The sequence below is a fragment of the Aulonocara stuartgranti genome, assembly GCF_965226115.1.
Source record: "Aulonocara stuartgranti genome assembly, chromosome: 20".
NCBI lineage: Eukaryota > Metazoa > Chordata > Actinopteri > Cichliformes > Cichlidae > Aulonocara > Aulonocara stuartgranti.
Window position 1 is genome coordinate 4571295 of NC_138956.1, and position 27562 is coordinate 4598856.

The 27562-nt window shown below is 42.4% G+C and overlaps 1 protein-coding gene across 2 annotated transcripts in view; it reads left to right on the plus strand.

The window, feature by feature from the left end:
- The first annotated feature begins 2308 nt into the window (after positions 1–2308).
- Positions 2309–27562, plus strand: part of rerea (arginine-glutamic acid dipeptide (RE) repeats a) — a 132272-nt gene continuing 107018 nt past the window's right edge. For both annotated transcript variants that reach the window (XM_082518710.1, XM_082518711.1), the window contains exon 1: positions 2309–2624. The gene's annotated coding sequence lies outside the window, so the exon portion shown is untranslated. The remainder of the gene's footprint in view (positions 2625–27562) is intronic.

The following is a 27562-nucleotide window of genomic DNA, read 5'->3' on the forward strand; positions in this document are numbered from 1 at the left end:
TTACTTTGTGTGAGCCCTTTCTGAACCTGCTTCCATTGTTTAGGTGTCACCAAGGAGATGTATTACAAATCACTGATACAAAGACGCTACCTGTCACACATTGCAGACTCTGTCAGCTGAACCACTTGGCAAGAATTGCGTAAGTTTAATCATTCTCACACTTAACCTTAAATAAATGTTTTTCACACAAAGTTAATCCTCTAAGAAAGTAAATGTGGGAGACTGTAAAGTGATATTACAGCGTGAATTATACCCAATGTTTTCCTTTTAGACCTGCTCCCTCTAGTGTTCAGATGAAACGGTGCACCTTTCTGAAAAAGGTAGAGTCTTGGCACTCAATTAAATTCAAACGTGAGCACATGAAAAGTTGAAAAATTAAACAGTGTTAAGCCAATTAAACAAAATGGCTCCGTGTTAATTCCAATTTCAAAATAAATCAACTTAGTAATTTTCATTCAAACGACAATAACCCCTAATAAATTAAAGTTTTGTAGCATCACATTTATTTAGGAAAGAAAAAACTGTTTTATATTCTAAAAGCAAAACTCATATTTGTTCTGAGAAAAAATAAACAAACTTGTGGCTTCAGATGTAGCTGAATTTAACAGTAAAACTAATGAGCATTAAATGCACAGGACGCATAACTGTTAACGCTACCCGACATGAATTAAACTAAACTAAATAAATAATTCCAGTTCTCCAAATACATAATGTGCAGGTGTGGAGTGGACAGCAGCCCAGTGGAGGCAATTATATGGGATTAAACTGTGTTAATTTTGTGATCATCTCACTTGAAGAGTTATATGTCTCTTTTTTTTTTTTACCTTTAATGTACTCTAGAATTAGTGTTGCATATGATCACATTTTCTATTCTATTCTAGTCTAGTCTAGTCCAGTCCAATCTAAAACATAATGACAAAATATATATATATCCTAGTGCAGCTTTTCTATAAATGCATATAGTTAATCTGCTATTATTCTAAAGTCCTTACTGTATGTTATAGGGTCTAACGAGATATTCTATTCTGTTGTATTCCATAGTTCTTACCCTAAATTCAATTATTACAAGATGTGTTCTACTCTACTCTGTATCATAGCCTCTACTGCTTATTAAAGTGTCAGCAGCAGTATAATATTCTATTCTATTCTATGCTAAAAAATTATTATAATAAAAACTTCTTATAGTGCAGCTATTCAATAACTACAAATATTTACTCTGTTATTATTCCACAGCTCTTTCTGTATATTTAAGTGTTGAAAGAGGTATTCTATTCTATTTTGTCCTCTTGTATTGTAATCCACAGTTTCACTGTTAATATTCTACTGTACTCTACTCTAATAATAATAAAACAATTCTAGTAAAAATTTCTCCTATTCTATAAATGTATATAGTTACTCTGTTATGATTAAAGTGTCTAAAGAGCTATTCTATTCTATTCTATAATTGTAATAAGAACGTCTTCTACTGATGCTATTCTATGAATATCTCCAGTTACTTTTTTATTTCTTTCACAATTTCCTTTGTAACAACAAAATAGTAATCTTTTTATTCTATTCTATTCTATTCTTAAGCAGTTTTATAGTTTTTTCCATATTGCTGCTATTGAATTTTGTTATTATTCTACATTTTTCCTTCATGAATAAAAACAGAATCTAATGTAACCATTCTATAAAAGTATATAGCTACTTTGTATACTTTCTTATTGTTTCACAATTTCACTGGCAATAACGAAACATAAAAGTAGAGTATTTTCCAGTATCCAGACCATTCTGTACTATTCTATTCTATTGCGAAACCTTACTATTGTTGCTTAAGTGAGATGTTTAAAAACACTATAACAGTGACAGACAAACATTGTATTCTATTTTCTATTCTATTCTATTTTATTTTGTGTATTTACACTAGGTTTATATCTATACAATACACAAAAAAGTCATTATTGTATATATTATATTTTATTCTTATGCAGCATAGTATCAAGCTGTTTATCAGTTCAAGCAAAAAGTATGTGCAAATAAATGGTCTGTCAGCATTTTGTACTGATATAGTAACTGCCAAATTGTAGTCTTCCATTTCTGTCTTTATTTACAATATGCTTTATAATGTAACACTTAAATTATTTAACCGTAAATTAATTTGTCCCCATTTGAATTCTATCCTAATTTTCTGAGCTAAAGGATGAAGATGGACCAAGTGTTGCTACAGAATAGACATCCAGAGGACTCCCAGTGTCGCTGGATGTTTCCAGTTTTGGCCAGTGGGTGACGATATTTTACCGGTTGAACTTTGAGAACCCCCCAACTGTTCTCACCCCAAGATGAAGAAGGATGCTGTCATGCTGAGTGCCTCTCACATACACTAGTCTGAGCATCCCGGCAACGATTACTCTCTTTATTCTGAAGTCCATCATTTATGACAGCGTTATACCAAACGTGGTTCTCTCGGTTATAGCTATATAACAAACGATATACAGGTGGCACTGCAGCTGTTGTACTACTCTCTGTAGTGGCGACACTTGGCTAACTAACGTTGGCTAATTGCCCCTGCTGCTGTTGCTGCTATTGTTTGTTGTTGCAGTCTCTCATCAAACAAATCACAGATGTTGTAGATCAAGCTCTTTAAGGTAAGTGCTGTGAGCTGCAATCAGCAGTCTTTTTGCATTTGATGTTCATCAGCAAACGAGGGAGAAATGACACAAATTAACGGAAGAGTATGTAAACGTTGGACTGTTAACGTACATCATCGCTTGGTAGCTATTTGGCTAATTTGCTTATTAGCATTAGCTAGCTAGTTAGCTGATAGACTTGGTTGCCCCTTGCTGTTGGTGTTGCTGGTTACTATGAACTAACATTAGCGGCTAGCGCCAGTGACTAGCACTGATTGGGAATGCCAGCTAGGAGCAGAGTAATGTCTGGATACAAACAGCTCGTTGGCACCGGTTATTACAGAGCCCGTCCAGTACACACAACACGACTTTAATTTATTAAACACTTTGTGGTATGACAGCACAGATAACATCGCAGTACCCCATAGCTTGCTTTTCCCTGTTTTGAAATACCCAGTGTGCTATGTCTTTTCCAGGGAATAGTCTTAGCCATTCAGCTATTGTCACTAGCCCTTGGAAACGTTAGCCAGCGAAGCTAACTAGCTGTCTTTTGTGTGTTTTGACTTGTGCTCAATTGTTGTTATCTAGATCGCAGTTCGTGGTTATTTAGGAGTGTGGTCTGGCCTGGTTTTAAACACCGGATGAGAGCACATTCGTGCTGCTGTGAGAAAATGAAAGATGTAATCTACACTGAAGATATTTGTCAACAAATACAACAGCCAGAAGTGGGTTTAAGACTTCACTTTCTCCTGAGAAAGTTGAAAGCATTTAAGAGACTACATCAGGTGAAGGTTTCTTGGTGTTTGGAGAGGTCATACTTTTTGTTTTTTATCAGGGGGCATTTTGTTTTTTGCAGCGTTAAGCCAAAGTTTGCAATTGCAAGTTTGAAAATAGTAAACAAACGAGTAGTGTTTGGCCACAAATATGTTGCACAATTCCTCCTTGAAAGGCAAGAGTTTCCAAATATTATGCAGTCCATGCACATTTTACTACCTCTAACTTTAAAAGAGAAGAACCAGCAGGAAAGTGTGTTTTTATTTTTATTGAGTGCTTGTGACTCATACTTGACTCTTTTACCTCACTGACTACACAGCCCTGAACAATTGAGGGCTTCACAATGCACGAAGAGAGCGCACTATAGTAAATGATCAAAGGAGTGTGAAAATTTCGTTTGCTCTGTAAATGCTACGCTATTTTCAGTCCACTGAAAGAGTCTAAATGAATTTAAGGACAAAACCTACGTTTCCTCACTTGTCAGAGTGGCACAGTGTTAGGCTGGGCATAGGGAAATCATCAATAAATGATCTGATATCCTGATAGCGATGCACTGTAAAACACACCCAGCACCACGTTAAGTTTAATGGTTTTACAAAGCTTGGTCTGGATAGGTTTTGTTACTTTGCTGCCACCACATCTATCCAGTCATTGCAGCTTGTTCAAGTCTCCTGATAGTGACGTGACACTGAACATAGAGGTCAGACAAACTTTGTGTGTTTGTTATAAACAGAGAATTTAGCAATAAAGCAATCTCAGATACAGCTATGTTGCCAGAAATGATTTGTGTCTATAGAGCATTACTTAAAGACTGAAGATTATTGTTGGTCATGTCTTTAGGAAAAAGGGGGAAAAAACTGGGATTTTGCTAATCCTTACATCTTGCATATTCCCATCTGATGTTTTGTTGGCTTTTCCTGCTGCCAGTAGCTTAGTGGTTTGTGATTTTCTTTAACTACCACTTAGCCTGTAAACTTGCTAGGCTAGGGTACAGAGGTCTGCCATTAGAGGCTATATGTTGATTACTACTTCAGCGCCGCTTTGGCTGAAAAGCACCTTAATGTTTGGTTTATGGTTTTTCTAAAACAATATGTTTTAGGTCCGGCCAAGAGAACAATTCAGAGTAGCAGAAGGCAGAAGATTTGTGCTGTTCCTTTTTTGATTCTTTCTGTCATGTTACTCGCAGAGCTGCTAAGTGGTCAGGGTGTTTTATAGTGTTTCAATTTGAGTGGGATCTCAGGAGCAGCAGTGGGTAAAATTACTTGGAGTCACCTATCCAATGACACACCCCGTCCATCGAATGTTAATCTAGCTGTGTGGCTGTAGTAGCAGCAGCAGCAGTGCCAGCAGAGTAATGATAAGAGAAGTGTAATAACCCTGCTATTTTCCTTTAATGACTAATACGCGTTTGAGTAATGGCAGCTTCCTGCAAATAATGTGTGGCAAAGGCCAGGCAATGCTGAGGAAAAGCCCGTTTCACTGTGCTCTGACGCCTCTTTTGTTGGATGATCTTTCAATACACATGCGCTGCAATTCAGTGTTTACATGCCGTGCTCAAACGGCATCTCGCTGTTGTCCTCTACTTTGTCGTATCTTCGTGAATCCCCATAAAGAAGGATTCTCCAAGTCTTGTCTCACAGCCACTTTATTGTCAGTGCTGGAGGTTTGTTTCTGCCGTGCTTGACGCCATTTGAAGCTGTCCATATGTGGCTATCGTGTATTTCACATTCAGAAAGGTTGGGGTTGTGTTTCAAAGAGGGGTGATTAGGCTGATTTATTGTTTTGTTCGAGGCCGTTCTGCTCAAGGGTTTCATATACAGTATTTGATTATGCTGGCGAGAGAGGTTGGTAAGCAGCGAAATGTCTTCTTTTAAAGAGCCGGCACAGGAAATGATGTGTAATCAAGCATCTACATGACATTTGTAATCAAGCAAGTGCATTGCCTTGTATTTATATTCTAATGACTGTGCACACTTGAAGCAGCATTAAGAGGATGCAGTGGACAAAGAAGGCAAGTGGATAAACTGATTTAGCTTTTTACTTTTACAGTGCTTGATATCAGTTTCTTTGCAAGATACCTGGTTGTTACATAGAAAATTAATGCTCTGAACAAAGGAGCAATGTTCGCTCAAAGACCGCTTGATGGGCCATTCAAGTGCTGTATATTCATTAAAAATAACAATCTGTCAGCACTTACTGACAGCACGCGCAACAAGCCAAGCTCTCTTTATTGTTCTCCGAAGATGTTTTTCAGTTCCCGTGCCAAGAGCTGGGTAATTGGCTGTAGCAAAGCCTTGCATGTGTTGTTTTAAGATATTGGACTGACACGCACAGGGCACACTGGCAGAAATGAGGCAAGCACACTCCCCTTTCCTCCTCCTCCTCTTGTTCTTCTTCCTCCTCCTGGCTTCTGCCAGCAAGTCAGAGGAGGCAAGATGCAGGATGTTGTTTTGTGTTCCCTGACAGCTTCCCTTCACCTCTCATAAGAGGAGATCCAAGCACGCCGCATCATATCTCATCTTTGTTTGATTCAGGCCTCTGCAGCTCCACAATTGTGCCAAGGAGATGGTATCAGCAAGCGCTGCTCGTGTTAACAATCGTGAGCTGTCTTGCTACATACTGCTGGTGGTATTTGATGTGATCAAATCTGCTTTCTGCACAAGCTCAGCCGTGGCGAAGTTGGTCTCACTTCATCTTTACAAACGCTGTGTGTTTCTTATTGGGCTGGGTTTGCGTTGACTCACATCTTAATTAATCAGATATATTTTGTCTGGTGTTATTGCTAAGCATCTCAAGATATGAAAGAAACTTTTCTACATATTTCATCGAGCAACTGTCAGTGCACTTTGTGCTTAATGTGCACAAGTGGTTGGACAGTGGAATTTGTAGAAATCGACTGGAAAAGGAGGCTTTAGTAGTATATGGGAGTTTTACGCATTTGCTGGTTTCCTGTGCGCGCGCCTTACTAATTACCATTTAAAACGCAACATGTAGGGACAGGCCTAGTTTGTCACTTTATTGGCATGACCTATTAATAGCACTTCATGCAAAAAAAAGAAGTGTGAATTAAAAAGGAAAGTTAAAAAAAATAATAGTCAGCCATTTGCCATCACAGTAAAGGAGGAAAATGAAATGGTGTAGGATCAGCTGGCTGGCCCCTGAGGAGAAGGAGAGGGGGGGGGGGGGGGGGTGATGATGATGATGAGGAGGAGGAGTACTTTGCTGCTGTGTGTGTCAGTGCTGATTAGGTAAGAGATTGCCTCATGTAATGACACGGCATGGCGCTAGTGGTGCAGAAACACAAACAATGCATACCAGTGTTTTTTACTGCGCACACCCCCTGCAGCCGCCTGCCTGAAGATGTTTATATAGACATATACACTCTAACCAGAATATTTCAACATCTTAGACAGAACCCCCCCCCACTCCCCGCTCCCTTTCCAGCGACACGCACATTTATTGCATCCGGGAGCCGATAGCCCTCTTTTCTTTTGTAGCACAGATGAAAGATGGGGGTGATTAAAGCAAAGGGGGCACAATGGAGCCTGTGCGGTTTCTCGATCAGTATATGCTGTTAGTATTGACAGCATTTATTTAGGCCTACATAACCCGCCAGTTTTATCTGTTTCTATCAGTTTAAACCTAAAGCAAAACGGAGCATGTCATAATTTCCTCCTGCTTGTGACGGTTAAGGTTTCTGTAGATGTGTTGGACCTATTATTATATACACAAGTGTGTACAGGGTTTTGATTCATTAGCTTGGTTATTAATAAATCTGCTTCAGGCTTAGATTCAGCATGATGTATCTTTTGATAAAATGATATGAAAGCATAAAGCAAAAAAATAAAACCAGACAAAAAACTGATTATGGTAAATGGCCACTACGTGATACTTTCAGGGAGCCACTTTGATTAGCTAGTCTAAGTGATGCAGTTGGTTTAATTGATTGTTTTATAGAGAGATGTGTCAATAACAGCTGTCTGCTGTCCAGACAAACATGCTTTTGTCATTAATTAAAAGTGGCCGTAATGGCTCGTTATGCTGTGTTTTTCTGCACAACACTGGGTATGCAGGACATTGATTTTCAACAGTGTGGATGAGACAAATTGCACATAGATCTTTTTATAATGTGCTGGCTGTGCCGCTCTGCCTCTGTGACTAACACAGATATCGCACTGATGTTGCGGCTAGGGCTGCCACAAACGATTATTTTGATAGTCGACTAGTCACCGATTATTTATGCGATTAGTCGACTAATCAGATCATCATCCACTGGACGTAAAACTACAGCTTATTGCACCAGCAGCATCTGCTCTTATATAACTATCATTAGCTTACAGCTTTAAGCTTTTAAGGTGCTAACTAAAAATAAAGACAAGATGATAGTTTATTCAATTTTAATGAAAATTGCAGATTGTTTCGGTGAAGTTTAATAAACTCCTTGCTATCTAAAATATAACAGGACAACGGAGTATATTCTCCAGCATCTCACACTTCTGATAATCAGCTGTCTGCTTGACGTTTATTCAGCTGTGTAAAAACTATAACTTTAATCTCAGACAAACCGATTTACTCAGGAACAAATAAAATACAAAAAAAAAAAAAAGCCAAACAATAACATTTTTAATTTATCTAAGTGACTCATATATATTTAACCTGAGTAGCGAAAGACGGCGGTGGGTTTGAAAACAATTTGCCGGGAGTCCAGTGTTCTCACCGCGCTAGTGACCTAGCCCCCGGCTAGCTATCGAGCTAGTGGGTAACAGACGTCTCCGAAAACGTCGGAGCGCTTTTGAAAATATGTGGTGTCCTGATAAACTGAGCCGATATTTGAGGTTTACACAGCTACATTCTCGGCTGAAAATATGTTAAACGTTTATTTTGTGACCCAGAAAGAATAATAAGAGTAATATTAAAACTAACTAGCTGCCGCCATTGTTGGAAACTGAGCTGGGCCGCGCTATGAATTCTGGGACACAGCTTCTTCTTCTTCGGGGTTTAACGGCAGCTGGCATCCTTGTACATACAGTGCTGCCATCTTCTGTTTCAGTCCGTTATTACACTCTTAAATCCTACTACTTATTCCTGCGTCTTTTGGGATCTTACAAAGCTTCAAACGACGCGTCGACTATTAAATCAGTCGTCGACGATTTTGATAGTCGACGTAATCGTGACTAGTCGACAAATCGTGGCAGCCCTAGTTGCGGCTACGGCTGCACACGAGGCACAGTTTGCAGGGCTGGAAAGCCTGTGAGTGATGTTTTAATGGAGACGGTCACGCAAGTCAGCGGTGATCTCAGGGTTCACACTGCCATAAGGAAACGACCCGGGTGACATTGTGGCTCTCCGCTCTCCTGTACACAAGATGCCTCGGGTAAACTGTGTCCTTGCTTGCCCTTGCAGGTTAGGAACACCTATTGAGCCTGCCGAGCCTTCAGTTTAGACACTGGGACTTTGAGCTGGATCGACTGGGTTTAAAGATGGACATCTTGTCTCTGTACCCCAGTTCCAGCAGCCGGCACAGAGAAAATGAGTTCTGAGGATTGGGTTTAGATTTGCCACTGTAGCACTTCCACTCTGATACACTCTAGCTACCATCAGGGGAAGGTTGTCAGAGAGAGCGGGAGCGAGAGGGAGAGAGAAAACAGCGAAGCACAGCAGTGCTATCTAATAGATCAATTTGTAATAAATCTGTTGCCTCAAGCTGTTGTTGTTCGCTTCAACTCAGTAAAAGGTGTCTGCGTTTCTCAGGCAAGAAAATGCTTGTCAGGCTGGGCATACAGAGCTATCAGTGAATAAGACGCGCCTAAAGCACAGTAAATCATTTTCTCTGTGCTCAGTTTACATAGGTCGAACACACGGCTCTTATCAGCGCATTCCATTGGCCAAAAAAGGAGGGTTATGACCAATCAATAGGGCTGAGCGCTGAAATCAGGAAGTAACGCTCCCCTCACATTAAATTTCCCCCCATTATCCAATATGAAGCATTAATCATGATGAAGGAGCTATCGATTAGGCTATGAGCCAAGGTTGGTCAATTTATTTGCCAAAAGTCATTGAGTCGGGGCAAGGATGTGTCGACGAAGTGCCGGTTTACAAAAACCAAGCGACAGAATTAAAACGACCCCATTATTATGACAACAGTTTGATCTTTAGGGTAACAAAAGAGCAGGCCTCTATAAAAACCACATGGGACCTCTCCGGCTCCTCCTCCACTAGCAGCCATATGGACCGTACTAATTGTGTTTTACGCCAACCATTTTCACCGATCCATCGGGGACTTGTGGAAGTGCTGTAGCTATAATGTCACCAGCAGTGGGCTGGCTCATGAAAGAAACATTAGCAAGCAAGATGAGAAGACAGGAAGGCAATGCACTGCAAGTGTACACAATTATTGATTTTATTCAAATGGAATCTGTGCTTTTCTGTTCAGAATCCGATGTCTTTTTAATAATGATTTCTATTATAGCTTTCCCTAGATGGAGCTTTTGTTTGAGAGAGGCATTCAGTTTAGTCTCACACTTGCACCTTGTCAGAAGGTGAAATCTAATATCTAGGCATGTTGCCAGTGTGTAAAGATATAGCTTTAAAAAGGAGACTTGTAATCCCTTGTATTATCCAGTTTACACCATAAATATGTTTTATCCAGTGATGTGATAGATTTGTTTGTTTTTTTGCACAGGGGTGGGGGGTCGGGGGTTGTGCTGAGCACTAACAGATCATCTTTCACTCATTTTTGTTTTATGGCTACACAAATGCTTAGGTTGAAGTATTTCCTTTGCCCTTCAGGCCAGGGAGTGGTTATAAAGCGTTTAGAGTGCCAAGTGTGACTGAGGCAAATCTGTGTGTGTTTTAACGTGTCTGTGGCATGCAATCATGAAAAGGGCACATCTATGGAAATTAGATCCCGTGAAAGAGGGGAGGAGCTTTGGAGCGGTGAAGGTGGGGAGGAGGGAGGGGGGAAAAAAACCACACTCTCGTTTCATTGTGTCCCCTCTAACAGTTTTCTTGTAATTATTGAAATTGATGTTTGCTGTGGAGCTGTAAATCTGCAAGATCTCCTGTTAATAAAGCGGCAGAGGCAGCCGAGCCGTTAGGCTGGGAAATAAAAGGTAATCAAGCCTCCAACATCCTGTCCCTCGCCCCAAAATGAAGCAGCAGAAATCCTAATTAACTGAGAGGATGAGGAGCTCTTACTACACTGCTTGGCTAGTCGATGCCAGAGCTCTGTGCTATACTGTAATGAAGATGCACTGCTAGTTTCCCCCAACCTCTCTTCTTTTTTTCCCCTCACTCTCTCCCTGCCTTCCAGCTCTCTCTATCTTGCCTGTGGTATTTTTCCCTCTCCTCAGCTCCTTTCCTTCTCTACCTCCTCCTCCCTGCCTTGTCTGTGAAGTTGTGGATGTGACCATTGCTCGGAGTGAGAGGCGCTTTTTGTAGCCTGGAGGTTTCTGGAAGTCCTGCACAGGAAATTGGTGAGCTAGATGACGGCCTCTGTGATGGTTATTGCTGCTTATGTAAAGTGCCGTGAGAGCGAGGGAGAGGCGGCATTGATCTCGTCCCACTGATTTCATAGATCCTCTTTAAGATGACAATACAGTTGTCTTTCTGTGTCATCTTCAAGTGCTCCTGTTTTTCAAATCAGCGATGTAGCAAATGACTCCTGTCATCAGCCGCACATGCTCAAACGGCGTCGTGTCAGCTTTGGGGAGCTGAAAGTCAGGTCAAAGCTTGCTTTGCACATGTGATTTACTGTATTCAGTAATGTTGTTTTTTTGTAGTTTTTTTAAAAAAAATTTGGTTTTTTTTGCTCTGTAACTCTGGTATAAAGCAGCTGCAAGACATGCTCCTCGAGGTGAATGTCATGTTATTAACATCTTTGTTTTTGTGGAAGAGTGAGTGATCATCGATTGTCTGAAACCCGAGCTTTCCTCAGCCCTCCTGCCAGCTACTCTTCACTATTTACCTGTAAACTTGTCCTTTTGTCTCTTGCTTTGTCTGTTGATGGCCTCAGAGCTCTTTCTTTGTCCCTACCCCCTACCCCCACCCTCCCTTGTTGTACCAAAGCAGCCCAAAAGCCTCCAGGGATGAACAGACAAATAGAAGACAGCTACAGGTGAGGCTCCGTCCCTACATTCTCCCCATCTGTCTTTCTCCCCTGTGAGCACTCTGCCAGACAAGTTTTCAGGCACTCAAAAGCAGCAAATCGACTCACTGTAGGATTCACTGTCACTTAGTCGAGCTGGGGCACAGCAGCTCACTGGGAGGCCGGTTTCTCTTCCTTTCTCCATTTCGCCACTTCCTCAAATGAGGAAAACGATATTTGGCGTGGTTCTTTGCATAGCCGAGCTCGATTCCAGCTCCTCGCAATCCTGCTTTGTTTCTTCGTTTATGCATTAGTGTGGCGCTGCAGATGACAGCTTGATTAAGTGCTTGTCACATCTCAAATAATTCCAACTGGATGGGTCCAGTCAGCTGCGCTCCATCTCGATTTGCTCCGGTTAATTTTAAACAGCGCGACTGACGGGCGAGATGGTCGCACGCCGTCGCACGGATCCCTAGTCAAAGTGGTGGACGGTTTTGTTTCCCGTGCACATGTTTCATGATTGCGATTGAGCACGGGGAGAGCGCCGTCAAAGAGTTTCAGTCTCTGCCTTTTTATTCTTGGCACAAAGCAAACGATCTGCTCGGCACAAAGCCAGCAAAAACTCCGGTAGAGAAAGCTGGCATCTGGCTTCACATCGTGCGTGTGCACTCTGATGCATCCACGAGAGCATCGACATGCGCCCTTGGTGTAATGAAAGCCAAAAATTCTCATAACAGTAGGAGTTTAAATTTCTCTCCTAAGTGCAGCGGCTTGCTCACAGGGAAGAGATTCACCGGCACCTCTGACAGCCCTCAGAGACCCTTTCCTGGAGAACCAGCAGTCCTCCCTTTCTTCTCCCTGTTTCCCTCTGTATTTAGCACTCAGACTTTTCCTCTAATCAACAACAGGCTTGTGAAAATCTCTACATAAAACACACAGTGCTACTTTTTTTCCCTTTCTCTCTTTTCTTCTGCCTGATTCTTCCCCAGAGTTCTTTTTTTGTCTTGCCTGTGTAGCTGCTGCTATAAAGAGGATGACAACAGGCAGAGGAAACTAAAAGGACGAATTGTCTTTACCTCCCCCCCTTTTTTTGCTTTTCACTTTATCACTCTGCCTCGCTAATGCAGCTGCTTACATTACACGGGGCTCGTTCACTTTATATTTGCTGTCGCAGGGAGATAAAGACGATGAAAGTGAGAAATATACGTGGCAATCTTTGGGAATTTAGCTTAGGAATGTGGATACATGTAAGAAAAGAGATCATACTGGCTGGTTTTTTTCTCCTTTTTTCAAACGTGTATTTTCGTTTTTTCTTTTTTTTGTTTCATGGGTAAATGGAGCTCATGGGGCACGGGAATCGACAGGCGCGTTTTAATTGTTTGTGACATGTGAAATGAGAAACAATAACGTGCGACTACTACAGGGCCCATGAGATTACAGTCTGGTCGGCTGCTTAAAGGAGTGTCAGAGAGATGCATTACCACATCTCTGTTTCCCTTTCTGCCCTCTGAGCCATAAACCACTCACAAGCATTTAGCCAGCAGTGATTTCTCCTCCGCTCACCTCCTCACCCTGTTTTGTGATCCTGTGGAGAGCATACCGTTAGAAAACCTCCCAGGCTTCCTAAACGAATCCTCTGTGTGTCTGTGTGTCTCTGCTTGCAGCCTTGGTACTCGGCAAATATCTGCAGCACCACCTGATTTGACTTGGTAATGGGGCATTGATGAGTCTGGGGGGAAATCGGGGGGGAGAAAGAAGAAGGGAAAAAAAAAAGGCACAAAATCGTACAGCCCCAAACCCACTACAGTGAGGCGGCACCAAACACGGCGTCAGTTTCTCAATAGCAATTGACAGAAATGGAAAAAAGAGAGGGTGAGGTAAAAATGGAGGACTATAGAGATATAGCTGTCATCTGTTGATGCCTGCAGCTGCCTGCTATTGCTACAGGGGGAGAAAAAAGCCAAGAGGTGGAGATGAGCTTCAACACCCAGGCTTCAACTCGATTTGTTTTTTTGTTTCTGCTGTTGTTGTTTTGTTTTTTTTGCCTCCACTGTCCTGAAAAAGCAGGTTTTCTAAGCAGAACAGCAGATTATTTACATCCTTTAGCAGAGCTCATTTCTCACAGAATACTGAGTTGTGTGTGGAGGACATAAAATGCAGCCAAGCCAGGCAGAGCACAGGAGATAAAAGCAAGATCGCTTAAGCACTCTCTGTTACCTCTAAAGCACATTTCTATTGCTGTTGATGTAGCCACTAGTCTAATAATTCATCTTCCCTAGTCTTTTTTTTTTAAATCACGGCTAGCCTTGTGCACACACACACACATACACGCACACGTGCCCACACACAGTAACCGCTCTCAAACACAAATTCCCCTCTCTGCTGAGGGTAGACCCCTTCTAATATAAAACAAGCTATTCAAAGACGAAATGCTCGTCATCCTGCCGTCTCACCACGGCCAACAGATGAGTAGTGCTGCTAACAAAAAGCAGGGACTGACTGCGCCCAGCTCCCTCGCAGGGGCATCTTGTCTATGTTATCACTCCAGCTAGTGCTGCAATTAATATTAATGTGCTTTAAAGCACGCTCCAGCAGCCCCGCTTCCCTCGCTCCTCTCTCGTTTGCTCTGTGTCTGTGTGTGTGCGCATGTGTGTTTGTTACTCAGGAGGAAAAGAGCAATAAAGCCAGCATGGGATAAGAATCTAGGCAGGATATGACAGTCCTCATGTCAGCTGTCGTAGAGCTGGAGGGATATGTGGATAAAGACAAGAGATGAAGCTGAATCCCAACCAGCCAAACAGGCAGGTAGTACGGCTTGTAGGTAGAGGCTTCGAGTGTTCACAGCGGCTGGGCTGGGGGCTGTGCACAGCCTGTTTATTTAGTCATGTTGTAATAATGCTTGACCTTTTCTTTCAAGTCCGCAGGCTGACCTTTAGCACCTTACTCCTCTGCAAATCACACACACACACACACACACACACACACACACACACACACACACACACACACACACACACACACACGCAGAGGGAGAGTGAGACAAGCACCTCCTTTGCAGGGAGCTTCATGGTCTGCCAGCTCTAGGAGTGGATTGTTCCAAATTAGTATGCATTAGGTGGTTAGTGCAAAGCATTTAATTATGCGAGATGGCACTAAACTGTCTATGTTATGATTAGCCCAACACGTTACAACTTTAATCTCTTCATCCCCCCCCTCTTTCTGTGGGTGAAGAGGAGATACATTGGGGGATATGTGAGGTGGTGGCTTATTAGGGATAAGTTTATGATTTTTCAAGTCTGTCTTAAAGCAATGCTGATTTTCCTGTATTCTCATGAGTGTAGGTGTTGATCTCGGTAACAATTCCCGCTCTCCACTTTGGACCTTATGCTTTTCCCTGTAATGCAGTTACACTGTAAGAAATTGGGGGTAAATTGCATAGCCCTCTTTCAGTGCACATTAAATTCCTCTGTGGCACATAATAAGCCTCAACAGTCCCGCTATGCTAAATCTAGCTGGTATCTTTTTAGAGTTAATATCTATTTAGCACAAATTTCCTCCATTTTTGTTTCTTAAGTTGGCTCCCTGTGGAGCTCCTGTGGGAGGACACTTTAAAGTAGTTCTGTTCTCATCACTAACTTGGAAGTCAATGTATCCAGCAGATGTGATAGCATGAGTAGTTTTTTCCATATTTGTAGTTTGGGACAGAAACAATTAAGTAATAATGTGTCTAATTGTGTTTGGAGTATGGCTGTGTGACGACATTACCAGCTGCCCGTGACGCGGCTAATACGGTGGGTGTACTGGCGCTTTAAGACCTTTCCATTTGTTTGCCTTAATTTCTTCTTTTATGACGTAGTATTTTTATGTGCTTTTATAGGGGCTCTATCGTGTAGTGGTAATAAGCAGACGGTAGCTGGTTTGATCCTCGAAGGAGACACAAGCCCTGCTGTAGTGACCCTGCTTTGAATAAGGGAGCAGCCAAAAGTAGCTTTTATTTTTTTTGTGCTTTTATCTGAGGTGTTGTGAAAGTAAAAGGCGATCTCGTAAGACGTTCCTTAGAGAGATCAAGAGTAGGGCTGCCACGATTAGTCGACTAGTCACGATTATGTCGACTATTAAAATCGTCGACGACTAATTTAATAGTCGACGCATCGTTTGAAGCTTTGTAAGATCACAAAGGACGCAGGAATGAGTAGGATTTAAGAGTGTAATAACGGACTGAAACAGAAGATGGCAGCACTGCATGTACAAGGATGCCAGCTGCCGTTAAACCCCGAAGAAGAAGAAGCTGTGTCCCAGAATTCATAGCGCAGCCCAGCGCAGTTGTCAACAATGGCGGCAGCTAGTTAGTTTTAACTTTACTCTTATTATTCTTTCTGGGTCACAAAAAAAAGTTTAACATATTTTCAGGCGAGAATGTAGCTGTGTAAACCTCAAATATCTGCTCAGTTTATCAAGACACCACATATTTTCAAAAGCGCTCCGACATTTTCGGAGACGTCTGTTACCCACTAGCTCGTTAGCTAGGCGGGGGCAAGGCTAACTAGAGCCGTGAGAACACCGGACTCCCGGCAAATCGTTTTCAAACCCACCGCCGTCTTTCGCTAGTCAGGTTAAACATATATATAAGTCACTTAGATAACTTAAAAATGTTATTGTTTGGCTTTCTTTAGTATTTTATTTGTTCCTGAGTAAATCGGTTTGGCTGAGATTAAAGTTATAGTTTTTGCACAGCTAAAACTGTCAAGCAGACAGCTGATTATCAGAAGTGTGAGACGCTGGAGAATATACTCCGGTGTCCTGTTATATTTTAGAAAGCAAGGAGTTTATTAAACTTCACCGAAACAATCTGCAAATTTCATTAAAAATTAATAAACTACCATCTTGTCTTTATTTTTAGTTAGCACAAACACTTAAAGCTGTAAGCTAATGATAGTTCTATAAGAGCAGATGCTGCTGGTGCAATAAGCTGTACGCTGTACGTCCAATGGATGATGATCTGATTAGTCGACTAATCGCAAAAATAATCGGTGACTAGTCGACTATCAAAATAATCGTTTGTGGCAGCCCTACTCAAGAGCGGACCGTGTTGCTACTGTTGGAGAAAACTGACATAAATACACTGCTGGCACAGCTGAGCTGAGCTTGGAGAAGGATTGCCACAGCAGGAGAGGTGCTATGAGAAGAAGGCTGAAAAGCACAGCTATGTCATCATAAGCTGACCTACCAACAAAGAAGAGAGTGTTAAGTGCAAAAAACCCCCAAAAAACTAGATGTGTTGGTAATTATCAGTCAGCCAGCGTAATATGGAGAAGTAAGGGCGAGATGTTGCTAAAAAGGCCGCAGAGATTACTTTCCAGTTAGCAGCTCATTTGTTACATTATTTGCCTCACCTATATAGAATCGCATCTACAGTGTCAGTGAGTGTATCTCCCAAGAGCATGTATTGATATGGTAATCGAGAGGTTGTGATCTTGATCTATTTTTGTATAAATCTCTTCTTAAATTCCAAATCCGCACTTGACATCAGTTCTCTTTGTAACATGAGTGATAAGTCGGCCAACAAAACCTACACGTGGCTACTTTAAGGTGTCCATCCTCCAAGCTTGGCAAGGAAGAAATAGAGGGGAGTTTTTGCTAAATAGGCTGTGTTTCTGAAATATTGGCATTTTACCTCGGACAAACTTGGCAGTGCATTCTGTCACCTATTTCTTAGAGCGTTGTTGTGTTCTGGGGAAAAACCTTTGGTGCCCAGATGGAGAGCAGCGGAGAGAGTCACAGCTTCTCACATACACGTGGGTACATCAGTTTTATTTTAAGTCACAGAGTCTTGAAAAATCCCATCCTTTAAGAAACGCTGGCATATTCCCATTAGATGTCACAAGTATCCTCACTATCTCTGCAGCTAATGCTTTCTCCCTAGAAGGAGTTTGGTATTTCGCTTGTCTCCCCTCCTTCACTCCCCCTCAGATACTTTGTCAGACGATATTGAATCAAGCCTTTTATGTGTGTACGTGCATATCCCCGCTCTCTGTTTTCACTGAGCCGCTTTTCATGGAAGGCAGGCCTTTTTAATCTTGGGCAGCAGTGGCAGAAGCAGCCTGGGCAGAGTCGGAGCGAACCAGGCAGCCATCCAGCCAGGCAGTCAGTCGCTGCAGCGGAGCCCCAGCAGCTCCCCGGAGGAACCCATTATACAGGAGAGATATCAAACCATGAATCATTTACGCCAATCCTCCCATCCCCTCCCTTCACCTACCTTTGCACGCAGCCCTGACGCCCGGCCCCGGCCGCCTGCTTGCCGCTGTCTGCATCATTAATGAATGATTATTGCATTTCATAAACATGGAGCTACAGTAATTAAAGTGTTATCGATCCCTTCCACGTTGACTCCAAGGTGAAGAGAAATGTTTGCGTGTCCTCCACTTACACATTTTTTTGTCACAATGCTGGGTAGAAAAAGTCCTTCTAGGAACAATAGGCAGTGATTTATTTAGCCTGAGGGCATGATACATATTTTTTTTCTCTGTTTAGACACTTGAGATGTAGTCTTGAATCAGAGAGGATGATGAAGATAGAGCTGGGTGGGGTTTGCGGGTTGCCTCTCATTGTGCAGCGTGTCGGTGGTGTTGGAGTGTTTTCCTATGTTAGTGTTTGGTGTTTTGCGTAAAAGGTGGAAGGACACGGAGGTTAATGTGCTGGAAAAGAGTGATTTAGGTCAGTGGTCGTGTCTGCATCTGTCACTCTGACAAGCTGGCGCTTTAGGAGGCTGTGTGGTGTTGAATAAAGGAGAGAGTGAAAGACAAGTGAGGAGAGAGCCGGCTCTTTCAAATGGAAAAGAGGAAAACCTGACTTGACTGTGATTTGCGCTCTCAGCGACAGGCACAGTGTTACAAGCAGCCGTTTGATATAAACCTAATCAGTTTCGCCTCTTTATTGAGGATCAAGATAGTTAAAAGTCTCTGCAAATAAGTGCACGTGTCCTTGCCTCCCTTCCATCTGTTTTCCTTCCTTACTCCCTCTGCCCTGCTGTCATTTCTCCCGGTCATTTTTTCCTCCTCTCATCTCATTTTCACCATGCTTGTCTCTTTTGCATTCTTAACATCTTTCCACTGTTTCCTCATTCCTCAGCCGCCACCTCCCTCCCCCGACCGTTTCAATCAGGAGGGCACTTCAGCGTAAATATCACAATCGCTTTAGGAGGCAACAATTGTGTAATTCTAGACTGATAGCGATGTTTAAAATAACAATTTGGCCAATAGCAGTGGGAGACATTTGTTTTTTTGTTTTGTTTTTTCATTTTGGGTTCCTCCTTTTGTTTGCGGGAAAAAATGAAATCTCGATTATGAATAAATAACTGTTTGAAAGTATTTCGATCTATCTCTACATGTTACAAATGTGCAAAACTGGATCTCCAAGGACACACAGTATGTAAACACAGGCCACAGTCAATAGGCTGATGTCACTTATTTGACGTTGTTCCAATCAGTGAAGAGAAAAGAATGGAGAATCCATTCATTAATGAATGGGATGTTTGTTTGTTTTGGGTTTTTTTTTTATGCTGTGTCCCCTGTGGATTACATGCAACTTACCCTCCATAGTTATCAGTAAAATTTCCCTTTCCATTTCAGCACCTAAATGGATAGTTTCCCTGGAATTATTTATTTTCATAGACGCAGATTTTAATAGGCTCTTTGTTAAAACTAACTAAATGTTTATTCACAGCTGTTGTTTGTTTTCACCCCCAAAAAAGCGCTAAATAAAGTCATCACAAATACGGAGTTGTTAAGGACGACGTACAAATGCGAAAAGCAGATTGATCGAGCCATTAAGTGCGAGATAGCCCGGTTCAGCAAGCTCGTGCTGATTAGTAGCCTTTTCTCCCTGCCCTGTGCCTTGTCCCTTTTGTTAGTGAGCCACATGGCTCTCTACAGGGCTTAGTCTAATCAGTGCTAAATATTCAGCGGTAGCCCGTAGCCTAATCAGGCAGAGCATAATCATTGTCAACCAATTGCATTCCTCTTGACCTCCCAGATGGAGGTAAACTGCACAGCCTCTCCATAGCACCACCTCAATTACTGCAGTAGTAATGGTGATAAAGAAGAGCACAAGCTCAAATGAAAATGGCTGATTGATGTGGACACACATGGCTCATATTTGGATTATAAGGAAGAACATTACGGGTGTTGGGGTCACAGTCATGGTGCGGGATTCGAAACATTGACCAGGTATTTCGTGAATTTTTGCCCTGTTGTGAAATACGACAGCATCCCCAGGGGTCTTGCCACCTAAAGCACAACCCTCTTGTTCCTCCTCTGCTGCAGTGTCAAGGGGGTGGGACTGTATATCTAAAATGCTCATGTGTGCTGCCTGTGACTGGCCCTCTTATGCTAGTGACAGCTGTGGGGTCAGAACAAAAAGCTGTCTATTTCCGAAGCCGCCATCCCTCTTCTTTCTCAGACACACACACACAAAGAGAGAAAGAACCAGTTGGAGATTTGCGGAAATTGCTTGTTTTCACTGTTGAGGCATTCATCAATTATGGCTTCCAATCAAAGAATTAATAATGTTTCAGTGTGATTTGTTTATATTTTAGTTTGTCTGATTAACTAAAAAACTGAAACATAATTTTTGTTAATAAAAAATACTCACATTTTGAGAAGGTGTAATGTTAGTTGATGAATTATAGTTTTTTTTTATTATGCTTTAATACATTGATTGATTTGTTTAAGGACTTTGAATTTATTATTTTGCTGATGGGCAGTTCAGAGCTCTTCTTGTTGTCAGGCTGCTCTTCAGTTGTTTCTGTTGATCCAGGCTGAGAGCATGAATAGAGGGATGTAACTAATTGACCCTGGCACCTTAAGGGGGCTGAGGTAGAGTTGGGGAGCAGGTGCTGAGTGGGTTGCCCACCGTCTCTCACGCCGGTCCTCGTCTCAGCGTGCGTATCCCCGCTGAGCACCAAACACTCCCCGCTGACCGATTGGCTCACACGGCTCTCCGTAAGTGCAATGATGCTGGATGCCTTAGCCTGCGTGAGCAGCATAATACCGACTAATGCCTGAAGGAGCGCTCTCCCCATTTTTATATCACCGCTTCCCTCAGCTGCTGCTTAGCCAAGCCTGGCCAGTGCAGAGTGGAGCTGAGTGCCTTCCTTTTCTGCTCTCACTCTGCTCCGCCTGGCAGTTTATTAAAAGGAATACTAGCTTTTTCCTCGCGCCCGGGTGTTTGATTTCGACAGCAGCAGAAGCTGTCACGGCAGATAAAAGGTAGCGGGCGCCAGAATTACGGTGCACACAGCATCTGTATTTACTGCGTCATTCTCCCTGCCTCTGACAAGGGAGGAGGAGGAGAGGAGGAGAAAATGGAGGACAGGCTGCTGCGTTCATGTGTCTTTACATTGACATGTCTCATCAGGGAGAGAGGTGGACAGACAGTCTGCAGTGAAGCCATCAATCAGCCCTTTTCAATACATCTGTCCAGTACACTGTAATGCTCACACATAAAGACTGACAAAGGAAGGCATTATTGGTTCTGTTGACATCTTTTTTTTTTTTTATAAACCACCTTTCAGATGGCTTTTCAGATGGAGTAAAATAGCAGGGTGATTGCAGTGTGCTGGCTAAAAATGTCAAGGAGGCAGTTCTGGATTGATATGATTGCTGGCTTGTTGCTTTGAGTTTTGTTTTTTCAAAATTAGCAAGCACACAACACAACGGTAAATATAACAGCGATTCAGCTATCTTATGCATTTGTATAATGAGAGGTTCTTTGTTCTCACCGCGGGTGTCGTTGATTCCTCCGACGCCGCCACTTAAACCTAATCAGTTAATTGTGTAAAATGATTTATTTTCGACTTCAGCTTTTGTTTCTGAAAGTATTCTCTCTGTGTACCTCTCCTTGAAAACAACTCAACGGAGAGATCCATTTTCCTGGCTGTATCCCTAACTGAGGCTGTGGGTCATGCTAATTTTTCATCGGCATAATTTCATTGAGCTTTAATTAACACAACAAGGATTCGGTGTCCTCCAGTGTCATCTGCTCAGACAGCTAATACAAACTCATTATCTCAGCTCCCTCTAAAACAGTACTGTATTACCCTGCATACTACTTGGGCATACATAAAAAAAAAAAAGAAGAAAACCCCCCAATACTGATGTATTCATCTGTGTAAGATAAGGGTTTTAGATCATGTCCTGTTTTAACCTAACCCTGCTTTAATACATTAGTATCCATGTGCTCGTTTGCTTCACCTGCTTCAGCAGCTGTCTGTCTTCTTCATGCATCTCGATGCTGTAGCCTGTGGTGACAGCAAGACTAATGTATTCACGGCACCGCCACGGTGAGAGGCATTACTTTACCTCTGCTTAATTGAGGGGAAACTCCCCTGACACCTGCTTAGTACAGCACTAAGCTGGGAGAGCGGCCAGACTCAACCCTAGGAGCATGAGGCCACTGAACCCTGACTGAGAAATAACGCAACCCCAGACCACCCAGGGGCTGCCGAGGGAAGAAATGATTTAATAATACTGATGAGATATTACACCGACTCTTCCTCCACTGTCTCCCTCTCGTTCGCTCTCATTACTTTTTACCTGGTGAGGGAGACAGCTCTGACTCTGTGCCTGAAGGTGTATTTAGATGGGGCTGCTAAATATTTCAGACCCTGAAGACAGAGACTCTGAGTAAAAAGAAGAAGCAAAGAAGGGAGCAAGAGGGGCAAAAAAAAAAAATCCGTGCACAGGGGTTTGACATGGATTGTGGAGGGAGGTTAGGGAGTGTAGTCAAGGGCAGTCAGGGCAGGCCTGTAATTGGCTGACACTGGAATATAGCAGTGGATTTGTGTGTGTGTGCCTGTGTGAGTGTGCAGTCAGGCAGTGTCTGAATACTGTAAGGCCAAATATATCGCTCCAGCCAGACTGCATTGCTTTCAGAGTGTTGATATGCTGCCATCACCTTGCACTAGAGTGAATGTTGATCTCAAGTACAACAGACACTAATATTATTTTCTTTGGGCTCACATACCAAACTCCCCCTACGTCTGGAGCCTTATAGGCAGGGTGCCATCTGAGACTCGGCATGACAGCTCGACTGAGCTCCTGCCTCGTTTTTAATTGTCCCAGGCCCCAGGGGCTGCTGGGAGCTAGCTGGGCGGGGCTGAACATTTTCTCCAGGGGGATGTGGAGAGGTGGGTGACAGAACACTCGCAGTGTCAGATGCAGGTGCAGAGAAAAGAGATGGAGAGGGGGCTGACAAGCTAACCGTGGGGAGCCAAGTAGTGGGAAGCCATTCACTAAAATGAGAGAGGAGAGGGCTTTATATAAGAGGAAAGCTCACAGGAGGCATCCATTTTCCTGCTCCAGCACCGCTGCACACACAATATGTATTATCCGTGCAGTTATCAGCTGGTCTGTTAAATGACGTTGTTGCTAGAATTTATGTAAAGAGCACAATATGGCCGCGGCGTTATATCAACAGTACATTTTTACAATGTGACGTTTAGTAGCATTACTTATTCAGAGGATGAAAAATGTGCTCCCTCTTGTGTAGTTGTCCTGTCATCATGACCCAACACTGGCTGGTGGATCATAATCTTCTATTCCCTGCTATGGTTCAGCTTGGTGGTTGTGATTAGGCCTGGAGTGAACAATGTGGCTTCAAGAATTGCAGTCATTTTGAGTAGAATCACAATTCATGACCTCAATCACAGTTCTCACTACAGATGTAGTTGAAGCTATGTGATCTTACATGTGGTCTTTGCAGAAATGTTGCTGTGTTTAGTCCTTTTAAATTGGACTGAATCTGTTCTCCCCTTCAGTGCAGTTTGCTTGTGCAGTTGTGAACATGCTGTCCGTAACCAAAACCACTATCAGACCATTTGGAGGGCATGATCTTGGTCTGGTTTTAAACTAACTCCACAGCGGTTGGTTTATGGTGTGAATGTAATCTGACACAACTGCAAAATGAGTGCTGTCAAAGTGCCAAATGCCTTCCTATAGTCAAGTATGCTTTACATTCTGGGATCTGGCAGGGTACCATAGATGAGCAGGGTACACAAATAGTCAGTATTGGCTAGAAACTAGCTATAAATTCTCCTTTTTCTCCGTTAGGCCAGCTAGCTCGTGATTGTCTATCATGCAGTCATGGAATTGGTGGCGACATACCGTCTTTGAAACCGTAACTGCTGTTGTACATTAATAAAATAGGAATAATACATTTAACTGAATAGTATTTCTGTAATTGACTAGCTAGGGCAGCAATGTTTAGACATCTAGTCGACCAGTCATGCACTTTCCTAATTATATGCAAGTATTTTATTTTGAAAGTTCAGCTCCAATCAGCTGGCCTGAGCTTGTTTATCCTTACCTGCTTAGGAGTCAGAGGGAAGTCCAACACAGCTAGGCTTTTTTTACATTATCTGGCTGGATGAAACCTAAAACCCCAGTTGGAGACAAAGAGTTTCTCAATTTTCTCTGTTAAGCCACACTTTCTAATTCAAACTGCCTGTGTGGTCACAAAAAGTGAGGTTTTCATACATCACGTGAGACAAAATGATCCCTATGAGTGTCACCTACTCTGATGAGAGATGATATCAGATGATGATGATAAAATGTTGATAAAAATCTATAGAACATAAAAACATAACCGTAAAATGCAACACGGTTATGTTTTTATGTTTTATGCTGTAAATAAGATAAGAGATTAAAGCTCCAGAAAATTGTTAATCTTCAGATTTAGTGCACAGAGCGGTAAAATAAACATCTTAATCCAATTCAATAATTCAAGCGAATTATTTTAACGTGGAGTGAGCTTTCACAGCTGCCGTTTATTTCTACGTTACCATCCAACATCATAATGAAGGAGATGTGGAAGTCATTTTAGTTTAGGGCTGTGCGATATAACGATATATATCGGATGATGATATAAAAACGTCTATCGTTTCATTTTACGCTATCGTTTCTTTCGTGGTGTCGCAAAATAAACTGTTTACGGCAATATTTTTTCATGGTTTTGATGGTCACTGTAGTGGCTATATTAATTTCTTAAAGTTCTCTCTTTCTCTTATATTTTATATAACCACACTACGGACGGACAAGCGCCTGTTTTTATGCGTTGTGGTTAGCAACAATGACGGTAACAGCATCGCGTGTCCGCTTGTTTATGTTCCACATAAACCTTTCACAATAAAGCTCAAGATTCTGTTGAGACTTTTCAAAAATATACTGAATCACGTGAAAGAGCAGATTATTTCCGGATGAGAAGTAGAAAAGAGCCGTCAGGTGCTAAAAAATAAACCTTAGACTCAAACGTTAGAACAGACTTTTCCCCGCAGCACGCCGTGTAATAAATACGCACAAAGAAAACGGCGGCCGTTACAACTTATGTCTAAAAATGTATCGTTTCATGCATCGGTTAAAACACTCGACTCCAGCTACACGATGAGCAGCTGGAAACACTTCCCGCAAGTCGAGCTGCCCAAGATTCACAGAATTTACAGAAAATGTTACATTTTTGTGATTTATATCGTTATCGGACGATAGAATTCTTATATCGGGATATGAGATTTTGGTCATATCGCACAGCCCTACTTTAGTTTGTTGGCAGATCAAAATGAAAGTAACTGTATTGATCGCACAGGTCTTCTTGGTGTGTGTTCTTTCTTCTAGTAGATCACATACCAAAATAGGGTTGTTGCTGGCCAGGCTGCGTCAATTTACAGAAAAACATTCAGAAGTTGTTGCAAACCATTTACATTTTTTTGATTATAATAATTAATATGAGATTATTAATTTGAAAATGCTCCTTTGGGTTCCGGGAAATGGTCACAGTAGGCTCTTTTTTTTTCACAACAAATCAATTTATTGATGAAAATAATCTTCATCTTAATTGATAATGAAAACAATTATTTGTAACCCATGTGTGATTGTGTAATTGGCTACACTCATATAGCACCACAATTGAGCCTATTCTCCAGAAGTATTTTATTAATTTATTTCTTCCCGTTTTTATGCTGCGCACCAAAGCCCAGTAAATATCTTTGGACTCCTCCTCCATGTTATGTTGCAGCGTCAGTTTCTTCCCAGTGCTCAGCCTCATACCATATTTTTCTGTGATGTTGCTACTGCCTTGCCACACATTCTGCAAATACACCGCAATTTGTACTATTAATCTGGCAGCTACATGAAAGCTGAGTCAGATGCTAGAGCCTCTTTTTGTCAGGCAGTTTTGATTGCTGCAATACACTGTCAGCTCCAGTTATGATTCATCGCTCTATTAAGGTGAACATATATCCAAAATGCTTCTGAATAAGGCAGTACATGCCTTAATGTGATTACACTTCCTCTGACTTTGACCGTATTCAGGTTAGGTTAATTGGAAAAGAATGTCTACATAGCAGTTTATTGTTCAGAGTATTGTCCCTATTGGGTAAATTATTGTACAGCTACAGTCCTTGTAAATATACTCGTTGAGCCATTGAGGTTTTTTTTTCGTTAGTAAATCATTTGAACAATTGCAGAGCTGTTAAGGGCTGCTGGAATAAAATGTTGTGCAGCTGATAGGAAGCAGTGGCATGAATTCGGGTCTTGCTTTTCCTTTGCTGCAGGCACGGAGACGTCATCAGCCCAGCCTCGCTGGGGTCAGAGTCTCTGTAAATAGCCCTGAGGGGATTCAGGCTGCACTGATAGCATACCTGCTGTTACCCTGAGACGTTATCCAACTGCATGCCATCCCAAGCCCAGGCTCCCTCCCAGCTGCTGTGCTCTGCTTTGCATTGTTCTGCAATACCTCACACAAAGATGGAGTGGGGCCATTATACCTCTGGCTCTGTAACGCTCCCTGCAGACACACATAAACATACACACTCATGCTTGCTTACACCTACACCAACAAGCACGCACATAACTGCAGCTATTCACATTTGTCGCTGGGTTTAGGTCTTCATATGTTTGTCATTGCACATTGCAGGTACAAATCTTTGCACAGCCATATGAGACACCCCCCCCCCCCCCCCCCCAACACACACACACACACACACACACACACACACATACACAAATCAAACTGGATTGGGCTGTCACCACAAAAAGCTCTGCAGCGGCAGCGCTGGCTGGCTTTTTCGCAAAGGGGTCAGAGTGGACTGCAAATTACAGCTGGTGGCCAACCACGGCCTGTGATGGGTCTCAATGCGCTGTGTGTTTACCCACACACCTGCACCTCCTCGGATGGTAGAGGCGGTGAGCACAGCCGAGAGCACACAGCCATTTTGTAACACCTCAAGGAACTCTCCTTCTTGTCTCCCTCCTCTCTCTGTATGAGGAATAGATGAGGTGGTGCCATTAAGTGAATTTGCTGTTATTTCCCCAGGCTCTTAGCTGAAGATGTCAAACCTCAGCCAGTGAGGCAGCCAAGTATGACGACTCAGGCAGAGGCTTACACACACAAACACACACACATACACACATTGCACTCTGCTACGCACATGATCAGCTTTCATGCTTCTGTGTAATTTATCAAATTGCTTGGGCATGTGATGAATGGGTCTAGATCTCAAAAGGAAAAAAAGGCATTAGGTTTGCATTAGGTTGCTGTTTTCCCCGTGTAACTGCTTAGAATTTAATTACAGTCAAAGGTAAACATCGTATTCACATTTTCTGAAACAATAATTCTGTAGGCCTAATTGCTTTGTAGTTTCACAGACTACACTTGAGCGCTTACACGAGGGGAATCAGCTTGTTAAACAGAAACCGCTCAATCCCATTACATATACTGCAGACTGCTACATTCTTAGTGTGTGGAATGAGCAAGTAGGCTTAATATTCTCTACATTTTCTCACAATTGTCCGCACTCACACATCCTTACTGTAGAAGAGGCTGGTTCTCTCCTGGTGATTTGTCACAGTTCCCTATTGTATCACACACCGCCTCTCCTTCACACTCCAAATCCCCCCCTTCTTTCTTTCTTTTTCTTTCTTTCTCTCTCTCCCTCCCCTCCCTCGCTCCCTAAATCATTTCTTTACATGTGTGTGGGTGCCCCCTCTTGCTGTGATTCTGATACTTCATAACGGCAGGAGGAAATTGAGCTGACCTTGAGGCTGCC